Source organism: Panthera pardus, unplaced genomic scaffold, assembly GCF_024362965.1.
Source record: "Panthera pardus isolate Hobbes unplaced genomic scaffold, ASM2436296v1 HiC_scaffold_10, whole genome shotgun sequence".
Lineage (NCBI taxonomy): Eukaryota > Metazoa > Chordata > Mammalia > Carnivora > Felidae > Panthera > Panthera pardus.
The window spans coordinates 87,651,673-87,666,430 of record NW_026526655.1 but is presented as its reverse complement, the minus strand read 5'-3'; the positions used below and the strand labels follow the sequence as shown (position 1 = coordinate 87,666,430).

The 14,758-nt window shown below is 33.5% G+C and overlaps 1 long non-coding RNA gene across 1 annotated transcript in view; it reads left to right on the top strand.

Moving 5' to 3' along the window:
* The first annotated feature begins 852 nt into the window (after positions 1 to 852).
* The window catches only part of LOC109270490 (uncharacterized), a 76,415-nt gene continuing 62,509 nt past the window's right edge, over positions 853 to 14,758 (top strand). Inside the window, exon 1 of the long non-coding RNA XR_002081558.2 lies at positions 853 to 1,026. This is a non-coding gene — a long non-coding RNA (uncharacterized LOC109270490). The remainder of the gene's footprint in view (positions 1,027 to 14,758) is intronic.

Below are 14,758 nucleotides of genomic sequence, written 5' to 3'. Positions count from 1 at the left end.
GGAAGCAAATTTTGACAAGAAATCTGTTACTCTTGATGAGTTAGCCTGTATTATAATTGATTATTAGTCTTATCTTCCTGGAGCGTATATCTAAGTTCTTTTGCCTGTTCTTGATATTATTTAACAATGGGACAGGAAGGTATATTTATCTTCTCACCAATACTGATACAATAAAAAGAGTTTTGCATGACCATTCATGTATGTGCACAATAGTTTTCCACTTCTTTTTTTTTTAAGTTTATTTATTTTGAGAGGGAGAGAAAAAGAGAGGGAGAGCAGGAAAGGGTCAGAGACAGAGGGAGGAAGAGAATTCGAAGCAGGCTCTGCAATATGAATGTGGAACCTGATGTGGAGCTCGATCCCATGAACTGTGAGGTCATGACCTGAGCCAAAATCAAGAGTTGGACACTCAACCAACTGAGTCACCCAGGCACCCCATGCACAATATTTTTCTATGATAGATCTGTAGAAGTTGAAATTCTGAGGCTCTACATTTGTATATTTTTTTAAATTAACAGGTACTGTCAATTGTGTTCAATAATGCTATAATAATTAACATTTCCAACAAAGATATATGATGCTCAAATCCCCATACTCTCACTAACACTATATATGATCAAGCTATTAATTTTACCAAGCTGGTAAGAGGAAAGTGCTGTTTTATTTGATATTTTAATTATAACTCCCTTGATTTTTCCCCTATATTTTCCTAACAAATTTGAGCAACTTTCTTATGGTCCTCATTTGTATTTTGTCTTCTGTGATTGTATTTGGTTGTCTTCTGTGATTGTCTTCTGTGATGTATTTGGTTTTTCCCTTTGTCATTTTTTTTCCTATTGATTTGCAGGACTATTTCATATAATAGAGTTTCTTGCTCATGTGTTTAAGGAATGGCTTGGTCAGCTCTGATAAAAGACTGCCACTGAGTTCAGGTAATTTCACCTGTACCAATTTTGGACTTTGGTTGAAGACAGCTGATACAGGGAACATTTACTTTTCATGGAGGAAATGGAAGTTCCTAGAGAGGTGAGTGGAAATATGTGATTTCTCCTCAGAGTTAATATATCTTCACTTCCATCCATATTTTACTGCTCAAAACAAATCACATGGACCATCTCCAAATCAATAGGGTAGCTGAATTTACTCTTCTAATGGGTGTCACAGGAAGAAGGTAGTAATTATTTGTGAACAAAAATCTAATCTACTCACTTATAGTTAAAGTTCACTCTAGCTTAAGCCCTACCAGAAGATAGTCATGATGCAGACTTTAGTGAATATCATCTCTATATATGTTTTTGTAACTACTCAACAAATATAATACATGTGTGTATGAACTACATTGTATAAATTGTTGTATTCATGATTTATCCATGTTTAAAAAATAATCACTAATAGACATGAACAGATTCTCAATCTGGTAATTAGGGAAACAAATTTAAATAATAGGATATAAAATTTTTGTCTCTTTTATACAAATAAATGTGATAACCCTTAGTGTTGGTGTGTAACTATGAACTGGAGATTTTTATTTATTGGTAATGAAAGTATTTATGGAGAGATAGGGATTTGGTTTTGACTCATCAATCTGAAGTTTCACAAGCCCCTACAATAAAGCAACTTCCCTTGTCTTTCTGGAAAAAATTACATAATGCAGGAACTTTCTATTTTTTCAAATTTTTATAATACTCAGCCACATAAACTTTGGGGACTAATGTATATTTTGTCATAAAACATGGACTACACTTTTTTCCTATGGTTATTATACTATACAGACTTTTTTCTTGATTTGTGAATAAAATTAGATAATTTGTGTTTTTCCATTAGATATTATTATTCAGGGACCCTATTGATATCTATATTTTTTCTGTAGATCTCTCCTTGGTTTCTAGCACTGCTCTGAGGAATTGCCACTTTTTAACGTTTATTTATTTTTGAGACAGAGAGAGAGCATGAATGGGGGAGGGGTAGAGAGAGAGGGAGACACAGAATCGGAAGCAGGCTCCAGGCTCTGAGCCATCAGCCCAGAGCCCGACGCGGGGCTCGAACTCACGGATCGTGAGATCGTGACCTGAGCTGAAGTCGGACGCTCAACTGACTGGGCCACCCAGGCGCCCCGCCACTTTTTAAATCTATAGTTTACATGGCTTGGTTTGGGGATATGAGATAAGCCGGTCTATCTAGGTTATCAGCGTGATTTCCTCTATTCATTAAAGCAGTGAGGCTGGACAGACAACGTGTTAAATGTGTTATCTTTGACATGCCACATCTCCAAATTTTAACACTTAGTATACATACTTCAAATTTCTAATTACTCAAAGGGTAATGCATATAGAAACCCACATGTTTATTTTTTTTAATGTATTTTATTTGAGAGAGAAAGTATGCATATGCACAAGTAGGAAGGGACAGAGAGAGAGGGAGAGAGAGAATCCTAAGCAGGCTCCATGCTGTGAGTGCAGCATCTGACTTGGGGTTCTGTCTCAAGAATCATGAAATCATGACCTGAGCTGAAATCAAGAGTCAGATATTTAACTGACTGAGCCACCCAGGTGGCCCTAGAAATCCAAATGTTTAGGTTTCCAAGAAAATGTAGTAATTTCCAATGAGCCTTGTTATTGCTCTTGACCATGATTATATCAGAGAAAGTCTCATTGATTTGACATCTTTTTTCTCTTTTCTTTCAGCTAGCACTAGGTAAGAAGTCAAAGGTGGTGATGTTATTATTTCTTCCTCAGTTTGCTCTATAGTACATATTCTGTGTTTCACTGTTTTTATGTTCATGAAAATTCTTCATGTTCACATGACTTGGGGAATGTGGCCAATTTTCAAATTGAAATGGGGGATGAAACTTAATGTTATCTGGCCAACTCAGAAAATAATTTTGATTTTGAGATTCATATTTGGACAAATTATAGCTACTTCATTCTGTATAATTAAAGTTTATGTGCACATTTTTATATACATATTTTACACAGGTTTTAGTAAATGTTTATATGGATTACTGCAATGTATTACAGATATTTTAATTAAAAAATTTTTTTTATGTTTATTTCTGAGACAGAGAGAGACAGAGCATGAGTGGGGGAAGGGCAGAGAAAGAGGGAGACACAGAATCAGAAGCAGGCTCCAGGCTCTGAGCTGTCAGCAAGAACCCCACGCGGGGCTTGAACTCACAAACCACGCGATCATGACCTGAGCCGAAGTTGGTTGCTCAACTGACTGAGCCACCCAGGCGCCCCTATAGATATTTTAGAAATTATCTAGTTTTTCTATGCACAAAAAATTATCTGGAGTTTGGAGTCTCACATTTTTTTTGTAAGACAGAGAATTCCAGTTATATTTTATGAACTTAACTGAAGTTGGGAAGACAATAAAGGTAATAATGCAAAAGTTAGAAAGTAGAGTTATTCTAAATTATGAATATAAATAATTGAGTTGTTTGGACAATTTGTAGAGTTGGATCTCTCAGAGTTTGCTCTTGACCACAGAACAAATAAAAATCTGCCTAATTGAAAAAAAAAAAATTTAAGATGGAATTAGTGGCAAAACAATCATCACAACCCACCTGCTCTGCCCAAGCAATCCTCATTGATAACTAATAATTCATCCAAAAACCTTTCCATATTCCTTACATTACAGTTTTACCAAAATATTTCTCCACATAAATATATAATATGGCTGCTACAAATACAACCTTACCTCAAAGTTATTTGGTAAGAGGGTAACTAAATTAAATTTCCTATTATTTATTTTCTCACCAAAGACTTTGGGCTAAGGTTATATTTAGAATATTCATTGAGTAGCCACACCAGTCCCAACCAACTGGCCCATAATGAATTAGCCTGCTGTCTAATATATTTCAAAAATGAGATGAGATACATATTTTAATGTAACCCCAAATGTTCTTTTTATAAATAGACAAAAAAATCTCAGCTTTAAATTCACAGTTTATATATATCAAAATTAAAAGGACATAGTGGGATTTTAACATATTTGAACAAATTTGGAGGTCTCAAGCTGCAATTGTGTTTTAAAACTTCTTTGTATGAACGAAATTGCTATTGGAAATGATAATTGCATTTCTCAAATACCAATATAATTCCAAACATTAAAAAAATTCAACACATTCCCACTCATTATTTGTACTTCAAGCATAGTGCTGTTCATATTCTAATTAATCATTATCATGTAATTTCTAATTACCTCAATTTTAAACCATTAAAAATTAGAAGATCAAAGTTTTAAATGATAGTCGCAATGAATTAGCCACCAAGAGTTGTGAGAGAATTGAATTTAATATAAGAAAAGAAAAATCTATTATTTTCAAATGTCATTTTTTTCATTAAGTGAATTTTACTTTATATTAGCTGAAAATACCATATCCAGTAATTTTAGAAGTAAATTGAAAGACCTAATTATTGAGAGGAAAGATCAACTGATTAACAAGATGGTATTTCAAAAGCTTCTATTTCCTCTAATGATACAAAACTATAACATATTAATATATTTTTGCTGTTGACTCATCCCAGAACAATTTTCAATTTTCCAAATGAGAGAGTACTGCTAAATAATCTATAACATTTTACAGAACAAACTTCACTAAAGTGCATAGTTTCTTTCTATGCCACAGAGGTGATCATAGGAGATCAAAGTGAATTGAAATTTTATGTAAATATCAATTAAAAGAACTTCGGTTCTGACAAAAATAAATCCCATTTCAACAAGCGAATGAGCTCAAGTGACATCACTGTTGGGCTAGTGGAGGAGGGTAACATTCAAAGTGCTGTAGGGGTAAAATAGCAGTTTCTTTTGGAGGTTCAGAGTTCTGATACAGAAAGTAAATATGTCACGTTCACCTAAATAAATACTTTTTAGAATAATAGCTGAAAGTTAATTCCAAATTCAGAGAATGCAAACTCAGAGAAGTTTTATAGTAGAGCAGTGGAAATAAAGAGCTAATTTAGTAGACATAGAAAAATGTAAGACAAGGAAATCCACACAATAATAATATGAGAAGCAATTTAAAATTGGGACAGACCAAAGGGGTCCATGATTCACTGTGAAATTTAAACATGATTAATAGGAAGCGATGAGTTGAAATCATATTTTGCCATTTAAGGCACTGGTGTTAAGGGCAAGTTTAAATGAAGGAGCGGTTCCGAACAAAAGCTAAGAGTTCTGCTAAAGATAATTAGGATCAAGTCTCATTTACATGAACAAACAGTTTTAAATAGTTACAAAGTTTGCTGGTGTCGTTTTGTTGTAGATGGAGTAGAAAATATAAAGGATAAGTTGGAGGGAAAAACAATTCTCTAAGAAAATTGAAAAAAAAAAAAAGAAAGAAACATATCCTGGATTTAAATAGGTGTGTCATAGGAAAAAAAGTAGTATAGCAAAATAATTACACTTTATTTTTCAAAGTACAACCCCGGGCCAGAAAATATAACAGGAATTATGGATTTCCAGATATACAAATATAAAATCTTTTAATACTTATAGGATTAGATCTCAGATCTGAAACATAAAAATATAATTATTTTTAAAAAGCCCTATGTTACCCAAAGAAATATAATCAACTGGAAGTTTGAGGAGGGTGAGAAATTTTAGGCTCTATGGAAATACATAGACCTCATTTGGACAAGACTAAAAGAAGACAAGAGAAGTAATTACATTGTAGTAGTGTACTACTGCCTTCCATGAAGAAAGAGGGTATTGGTATTTCTTTTTTCCAGTAAAGTTTGTTGAGCCATTTCTGTGGGAAATTATAGAGTGGTTATATGTAATACAGAATATATGAAATGTTTCCCTTTTCTAAATTCAAATTTCCATGAAGGCTTAATTTGCCTTGCTGAGCACCAAAAGGATAGAGGAACAATGAGGTGGTGCTTTTTGAGATTTTTTTTCCATATCAACAAGGAAGAGCCAGTTCATAAATTGAAAATGATAAGAATGCAGTGGGAATTGACCCTACATTCCATATGTGTAATGCTGGAGGACATAGTCAACTGCAAACTAAAGATTGAGTTGCTTCCTCCTTTGAGATTCTCCATTGATAAGAACTCAATTACATTGCACTGGCATTAACTATTGATATTCCATTTTCCCAGATAGACTTTGAACCCTTCAAAATCAGCCATAATATTTTATTCATCTTCCTTAATGCATAGCACAATATGTCTTGTTTGGAAATTCAATGCAGTTGATCCTCATTTTTCATAGATTCTGTATTTACAAATTTGCCTACTGACTAAAATTTATTTGTAACCCTCAAATCAATCAATGCTCATGATAGTTTCACAGTAATTTAGAAACATTCATATGTACAGAGAGGTAAGAAATGTGAATCACCCAGCATATGCTTTCCCAGCTAAGATCAAACAAGAAGGTGGTTTGCCTTCTTATTTTGGTTCTCACAGTATAAACAAGTGTACTTTTTGTGGGTTATTTAATTCTATGTTTTTCATATTTCATATTTTAATATTTTATTATTGATGTCACTGTTTAAAAAGGCGACCAAGCAGAGTGTTGGGTGCTATCTACTGTTCCTAATTACAAAAGGCTATGATATGCCTTACTGAGAAACTATGTGTGTTAGACCAGCTGTGTTCAGGCGTGAGTTATAGTGCTGTTGACTGTGGGTTCAATGTTAATGAATTAACAATATGTAAATAAGGTGTCTTTAAGCCAAAGACATGTAAAACAAGGTTATTTATGCAAAAATGTGTGGCCATCTATATGTAAGCATCTAACCCTGCATTTTTTCAAGGAGCAATGATTCAGTATTTGTTAATTCAGTGTTTATAGTAACTTTACAGAACATAACTGCAGTGAATAATGAGAACCAAATGTATATATTTCCTTGAAAAAGTGTTCTTTCAGGTATGTATTTATTATTCATGAAGCTAGTTAGACTTACTTTTTTAAAATAAATGCTACTCATATGTTTTTTTTTTTTAAGTACAGTTAATCTGCAATTAAATAGATTCAGGTTTTTATGTATTGAGTAGCTGAAGTTCTTGGATTTAATTTCTACCTCCACCAGTTGCATTCTGAATGACATGCTATAACTTTACATTGTCTCTAACTTCTTTTCCCTCATGTATATAAATAATTTCCTCAGGCAGTTATCCAGACACAAAGAGCTAGTGTACAACAAAATATTTTCCATACCCTACAATGCTGAAAAAATAATTATCCTGTGATTATATAGATTTGATCTATGGTGAAAATTAAACTTATTTAAATAATTACTACTGGTATAAACATTTTACTCTTTTTTTAATTGACTCAGCAACTACTAGATATTTGGAAGGCATTATATGTGGGGCTGTGAGCATGAGGAATGTAAAACTATAAAGCTCCTATTCTCAAAAGAGCTTATAGTTTAGGTGGAAAAATTTGGCATCCGTTCATTTTTTTAATAACAGAATAAGGTAGTAAATGATAAACACAAAAAAGTCAATTTCCATTAGGGCACTAAGAAGGGTGAGACAATAAACAATACTTCCCTCAAAGAGCCAGTATAAGTGATAGACAGTTCTTTCACATGGAAACAGGAAGAAACAAAGTGAAAAATTTATGTTTGGGGCATTTTATTTTTCTGAATTTTAAAAATTATTTAAAATTTGTGAAGAAAAATATTCCTAAGAAACATTCCTGTGCAATAATTTTTACCTAGATATGAGGTACAATATGTTTGATGTCAAGTTTGTTCCAACAGGCAATTTGGGGATTCATCTAACACACTTTTTTTCTTGCAAAAAATAACACAGGCTTTTCTTGACTTGGTATATGCTTTAATGATGTTTGCTAGTTGTGACATGATCTCTATTTACACTAATTACTAACTGCTGTAATTATATAAATCATACTTATACACGCCAATGTACTTAAGATGTTATTTAAACAAAAACTTATTTTCCCTACCTGCAACAGGGGAGGATGAGGTGCTGAAATGTATTAAATAAGGAGGGTCAAAAACCAGAGATAGCATGAGTTGTGCAAGCAAATTGGTGGGGAGAGGAGACAGGCATTCTTTATTTGTGTTGAGTGGTCCTTGTTTCTAAACCACTTTCTTATCCCTTAGTCATAAGTGCAAAATGCACAAAAGTTGGGATTCATGTAAGAAGGAACAGTCTTATTGGATGATGTAGCAATCCATCCCAAATGCTATTTCTTTGTAACCAGATTCTGTGAATCTATTGCATCCTTTACTTCTATTTTGAGTTTTGCTAAGCATATCAATTAATCAACAGCTAGTGCTATCGGAAGCCACTGATAAGCCTGGTTCTTCTATATATTATTTATTAGAAGAGAAAAGACAAAGAATGTATTAAACACTGATAACATATCTGACATTTGACTTTCAATATTCCACTTGAGTGTCGTGACAATCTGATGAGATTATGATTAGTTCTATTTTGCCTATTGAAAAAAATAAGCTGGTTTTGATGAATAGTTTTCTAAATTTACAGTGAATAAATGGTAAAATTGGTATTAGAACCCTGACTCTAATACCTGCACTGGTACTATATTATATCAATAGCACCTATGGAACCCCTGTTGAAATCCTCTTAAGCCACAGGCATTCACACCCCACCACTCAGACACAGTTTGGCTATAAAATAAGTCTGAAAGAAAAGTTCCTTTTCTCTATGGTAAAAGCTGACAAATGTTTGTTCCATTATTTTTTCCTTTGATTCTGGATCTTGCTTGTCTGAGCCTGCATTTCCCACTAGGATTTGGGTCTCTGGCTCTTTGGGCTCTTGTTGTTCCCTTCCCCATTGCTATTCATATTCCATAAGTACAGGTTAGTGTAGAACAGAGATCAAGGTATCAGTAGTTCTCTGATAAAATCTCAACCTTGGTGTTGGAGTAAATAGTAAAATGTACTTTATCTAGAAGCCGTACAGAGTTCAGTAGGTTTGATTTGGTGGTTGACATCAAAAAGGCAGAAGAGTGTTTTTTTAAGGATTGGAGGTTAGAAATTTAAGAGTAGGAAGAAATGGAGAACTGTGGAATATAGGTTCAGTTTAAAAAAAAAAAAAACAGCTTCTTAATACTATCTCATTTTGTATAGCCCCCAAACTAATTTATTTTTACTTGAGTATAGTTGACATGTAATGTTACATTAGTTGCAGGTGTACAACATAGTGATTTCACCATCTCTATACTTTATGCTGTGCTCATCACAAGTATAGCTACCATCTGTCACATGCAAGTCTATTAAAATATCATTGACTGTATGCCCTGTACCTTCACCCATTTTGCCCATCTCCCCCATCCACCTCCCCTCTTGAAACCACCAGTTTTCTCTCTGTATTTATAGTCTGATTTTACTTTTTGTTTGTTTATTCATTTGTTTTGTTTGTTTTTTATTCATTTGTTTTTAGGTTCCACATATGAGTGAAATTGTTTAGTATTTCTTTTTCTCAGTCTAACTTATTATCACTTAGCATAATACCCTCTAGATGACTCATGTCATCTTACATGGCAAGAGCTCATTCATTTTTATGGCTGCATAGAATTCCAGTGTATATATGAATACCACATCTTCTTTACGCACGCGTCTATCAGCAGACACATTGTTGTCTCCATATCTTTGCTATCGTAAATGATGCTACAGTAAACATAGGGGTGCATATATCTTTTCAAATTAGTATTTTTGCATTCTTCATGTAAATACCTAGAAGTGGGTTTATTGGACATATGGTAGTTCTATTTTTAATTTTTGAGGAACTCCATATTGTTTTGAGTAATGACTGTACCAATTTACATTCCCACCAATAGTTCAGGAGGGCTCCTTTTTCTCCACATCCTTGCGAATACTTTTTACTTCTTGCCTTTTTTATAACAGCCATTCTGACAGGTACAAGCTAATATCTTGTGGTTTTGATTTGCATTTCCCTGAAGATTAGTAATTAGTAATGTTGAGCATCTTTTCATGTCTCTGTTGGCCATCTGTGTATGGAAAAATGTCTATTCAGTTCCTTTGCGTAGTTTTAATCAGTTTTTTTTTTTTTTGATGTTGAGTTGTGTGGATTTCTTATGCATTTTGGATATTAATTCTTTATTGAGTATACAGCTTGCAAATATCTTGACCCATTTAGTAAATTACCTTTTTGTTCTGATGATGGTTTCCTTTGCTGTGTAGAAGCTTTTTTAGATTTGATGTAGTTTCATTTGCTTTCTTTTGTTTCTGTCTCCCTTGACTCTGGAGTCAGATCAACAAATATATCACTAACACTGATGTCAAGGAGTTTCTCACCTATGTTTTTCTCTATGACTTTTATGGTTTCGGGATTCACATTCACATTGATGTTGAACATTCAGGCTTTCATCCATTTTGAGTTAATTTTTGCATATGGTGTAAGATTGTAGTCAAATTTTATTCTTTTGTATGTGGCTGTCCAGTTTTCCCAACATTTATTGAAAAGACTGTCCTTTGTCCATTGTATGTTCTTGGCTTTCTGATGATAGATTAATTGTCCATATATGTGTGAATTTATCTCTGTGTTCTCAATTCTATTCTGTTAATCTGTGTGTCTGTTTTTGTACCCATCCCATACTGTCTTGATTATATAGTTCTGTAGTATAGTTTGAAGTCAGAGAGCATGATATCTCCATCTTTGTTCTTTCTTAGATTACTTTTGCTATTCAGGTTTCATACAAATTTTAGAATTATTTGTTCTAGTTCTGTGAAGTATGCCCCTTGAATTTTGATAGATGTGAGCAATAACTTCATTTGTTTTCTAAGTCAGTCTTCTATTTCATAAATTTGTCTGGTGTGTGTGTGTGTGTGTGTATATACATATATACATAAATGTATACATATTTACATGAGTATATATTGTACACATACCATACACATAGCTTATATTACATTGTTTCAACATACAAAACTAATATTATACGTATTCTTTTGCTTGTGAGATACTTGTTATTAGACTCTTAAATGTTCATGAAAATGGCCTAAAAACTATAAAATCCTATTCTATCAAAGTTATAGATGTAATTATTTTTTTTTTGTTATGGTTTGCTTTAGTTTGCTTTTTTTTTAAATGAATTTTGAACAGCATGATATATACCTGTTACAGTAGATGAGATTTAGGGGAGAATTCCTAATTAAAGTACGTGTGTGTATGTGTGTGTGTGTGTGTGTGTGTATAAAATAGATACAATATATTTATATGTTATATATATATATATGTATATATATAATATATATATAATTAGCCTTTAGAATAAATAGCTTTGTAAGTTGTCACATTTTCTCTGAATGTTGTTAGAAATAAATACTAGTCTTTTAGGCTTAATTTTGCTACATTTGTATTCTGGCTAGGGGGATTGAATGGATAAAATTTTCTGGCATTCTGTTTCTTCAGGCAAGTATTCCAACTCATGAAGAAAGAAATGAAATGTAATTATCTCACATTTCACCTCTATACTGCTGGCATAGAAACCTAAGACATGCATTGTATTTATCAAACACAATTACCACTATTTGTCTGTTTCCTCATTTATGAGCTCTTTGAGAAAAATGACCCCATTTTAATGTCTTTGTTTTTCTAGTACCTGGCATAGTACTTGAACATAGGGGATATTGGAATAGTTTATTTGGAGAACTTTCTATGAGAAGAGGTGGCTAGGCCAAGAACAGGGGACACTTTTTAAAAAGAAGAAAAATGGTCTCTTCACTTCAGCTGTCCCCCTTACCATATCTATCCCTACAAAACACCTGGCCCATGACTCTTAAAATACATTGGTTGCATTTCATCAAACATTAGTTAAGTCTTTATTTCAACAAGTGGGAATATCAGTATCAGTGCCAATATCAACTGTAGGAGTGGGTCAGTTTTTATGTTAATTGCTAACATAGAAACCAAGATGTTAACTTTTTTTTAATGTGTGCCATTGAAAGAATTCTTACCATTTTCTTTATTCCAAATTTGTGAGTGGTTATTTCCTGATATGATGTTGAACCTCATGACAGAGAAATGAGCCTTTTCAACAGCCTTTCAATGAGTCAACAACTGGCCTTTTCCCATATGTGGTAAAATATTAAATATTTTAAGTATTCACATTGATAATTCATTAAGCTGACCTCTAGCAAAATGTGGATTTCTGGAGTTTGGTCTGTTTCCGTGCACAGGCTTCTCCATGATTTATATGTTTTACAATGACTTCTACTTTCCAATCTTCTTGTCACCAATTTTACTCTTTCTGATCAGTCTTTTCTGTTGCTCTCTCTGGAGTCTCATTTCAGTCGGCCTCATAAAAAATATATTAGTTATCATCCTAAAAGACTTGCAGCTTCTGTTTCTGTGCCCGTCTACATGCAGACTGCTCTAACAGGCATCAGTGGGTCTGCTTGCTCGAATATAGTAGGGTCCAGGATTATTATTCAAGGTAGCTTCTCCAGGTCCCAATGATCCCCTGGCCTTGTGCTAATGGGTTTTTCTCCTAAAGATGCAAATAATAGCTGCCTAAAGTCCTGTTTTAATCGTCTCAAAATGAGGCAATCTGGCATCCTTGCAGACCCATAAATAATCCTCTGAAACTACTTGCAGAAATACTGTATCAAGATGTTTTTTTGAAACTTTGTAGTAAAAAATGTGCAATGCCAAATTGCTACCATAAACCAGATCACATCTGTAGGAGGAGGGGGTTTTCTGAAAGAAGCTTCTCTCTGTCTCCCCTTTTACTATAGATATAAAAATCACCTTTATTCATTAATATTGCTGTACCAGTGATGTTAGGATTCAAACACAGTATCCAAAGAGCCAGTGTAAAGTTGGGGCTTTAAGAAAATGAAAAGCGAGGCTTAATTTGTGCTGCAGTCAGATTAATTGTGCTTATTTTTTTAAACCATATTGGTTAAACTACATTCTATCGCTATTTAAATTTATACTTCAAAACTATCCAGAAGTGCATTTTAAGCACTTTGATAATTTGTACCTAGGATTAGGAGAGTAAATAGGTTAAATTAGAGTAGTAAAGAGTTCTTTTTTTTTTTTATTTTTTTTAATGTTTATTTATTTTTGAGACAGAGAGAGACGCAGCATGAGCTGGGAAGGGGCAGAGAGAGAGGGAGACAGAGAATGTGAAGCAGGCTCCAGGCTCTGAGCTGTCAGCACAGAGCCCGACGCGGGGCTCGAACTCACGAACTGTGAGATCATGACCTGAGCTGAAGTCGGACGCTTAACCGACTGAGCCACCCAGGCGCCCCAAGAGTTCTTGATGAAACTTATTAAATAGAATGTAGCCGACCCATATGGAAAATTGAATGCAGAGAGCAAGGGTGTTAATGTTAACCAAGCCTCAATATTTATAATTGGCATTTATATTTACTATTACATACTCAGATGTACAGTCTCTGAAGCATAGTACGTATGCAATAAATATTTATTCAACACATGAATTAATGACTATAACTTTTAATACCATCCTTAGTTTCTGATAAAAACATTGCATATAGTTTCATAGGCATTCACTTCAACAGTAATTAGACATTCATCCAGAAATCTAATTTCCATAATCTTAGCCCTCTGGAAAGGAGTCAAAAGCTCCACACTCTGAATGTGAGAATATTATACAGCTTTTGGTGTTCACAAATGAGTAACTCTGATACCACAGATATCAAGTAGCATTGTGTTTAAGAGTTAAACAGAAAAAAAAAGATGCAAAACACAACTGCTTAACATTTCAGGGTATGGATACAGAGAGATAAGTTTCAGTCATATAGAATATTCATTTTCACTGAAAGTTTATATATTGTTATACCTTGATAAATAAGTGATTTTTTTTTCATTAAGACTTTGATGAAAACGAGATGCCGGAGAAGGAGAGGGTAGGAAGAATATGTGTCATGATTCATCATTATCAGACTGTAGTGGGGACTGGATTATTTAGTGAGCCAGGCACAGTGAAGGCTAATCAGTGAAAATAGAAATTAGCTGATTAAGCAATCTTAAGAGACAATACACGTTACAAAAATAGAGGATTTGGAAAAAAAATTCATTTATCCTGTTCCGCCTTATTATTCTTCCAGAAAAATTTATTTAAAGAATTTATGAAAGAAAAGTTTCTTCCTTAATTTATTTCTAGGAGAAAATAACATTAGAATAACTTTTCTTAGTAGCCTGCATTATCTCTTAGCAATCTCTACTCTCAAAAGGCACTTCATAATATTGAATACAAAATTTTGCCAAGTGACAAACTGATAAATTATCCATGCAAATATTTAAATATTTACCAGCTTATATTTCAACTTTTTATTTCTTTTCATGGTTCTCTATTCAATGTTTAAAATGTTTTGGGGGCACATTTTTTTTCTGCATTCTCTGTATCAATTAGTAAAAATTTCTGGGCCTCTTCAAAATAGTATCTGAATGTATAATCTGTTGAATGTGGAAACAAATCAATCAAAAGATAGTTACTGATTTTAATTTTAGGTCTATATGAAATAAAAAGATTTATGTCCCTGTCTCAAATAACAGGAGGATTGGATAAAATATTAAAAACAACATTTTTTAAGATATTGGGCAACAGGCAGCCAGGATGGTGATTCCTGAGTGAGAGAAAACAGATAAGGTGAACCCTCTGATCACCTCAGCTTCCTGCCTAGAAGCAGGAAGGGGTTGTAGTGCAGGGCGAGAAAACCTGCAGAGAATGTGGTGGTCACTAATATAAGATGATATAGATCAAAGTTCAGGGAGGTCTTAGTGCTTATAATTTGTGGCTCAGTAATGGAGAGGGG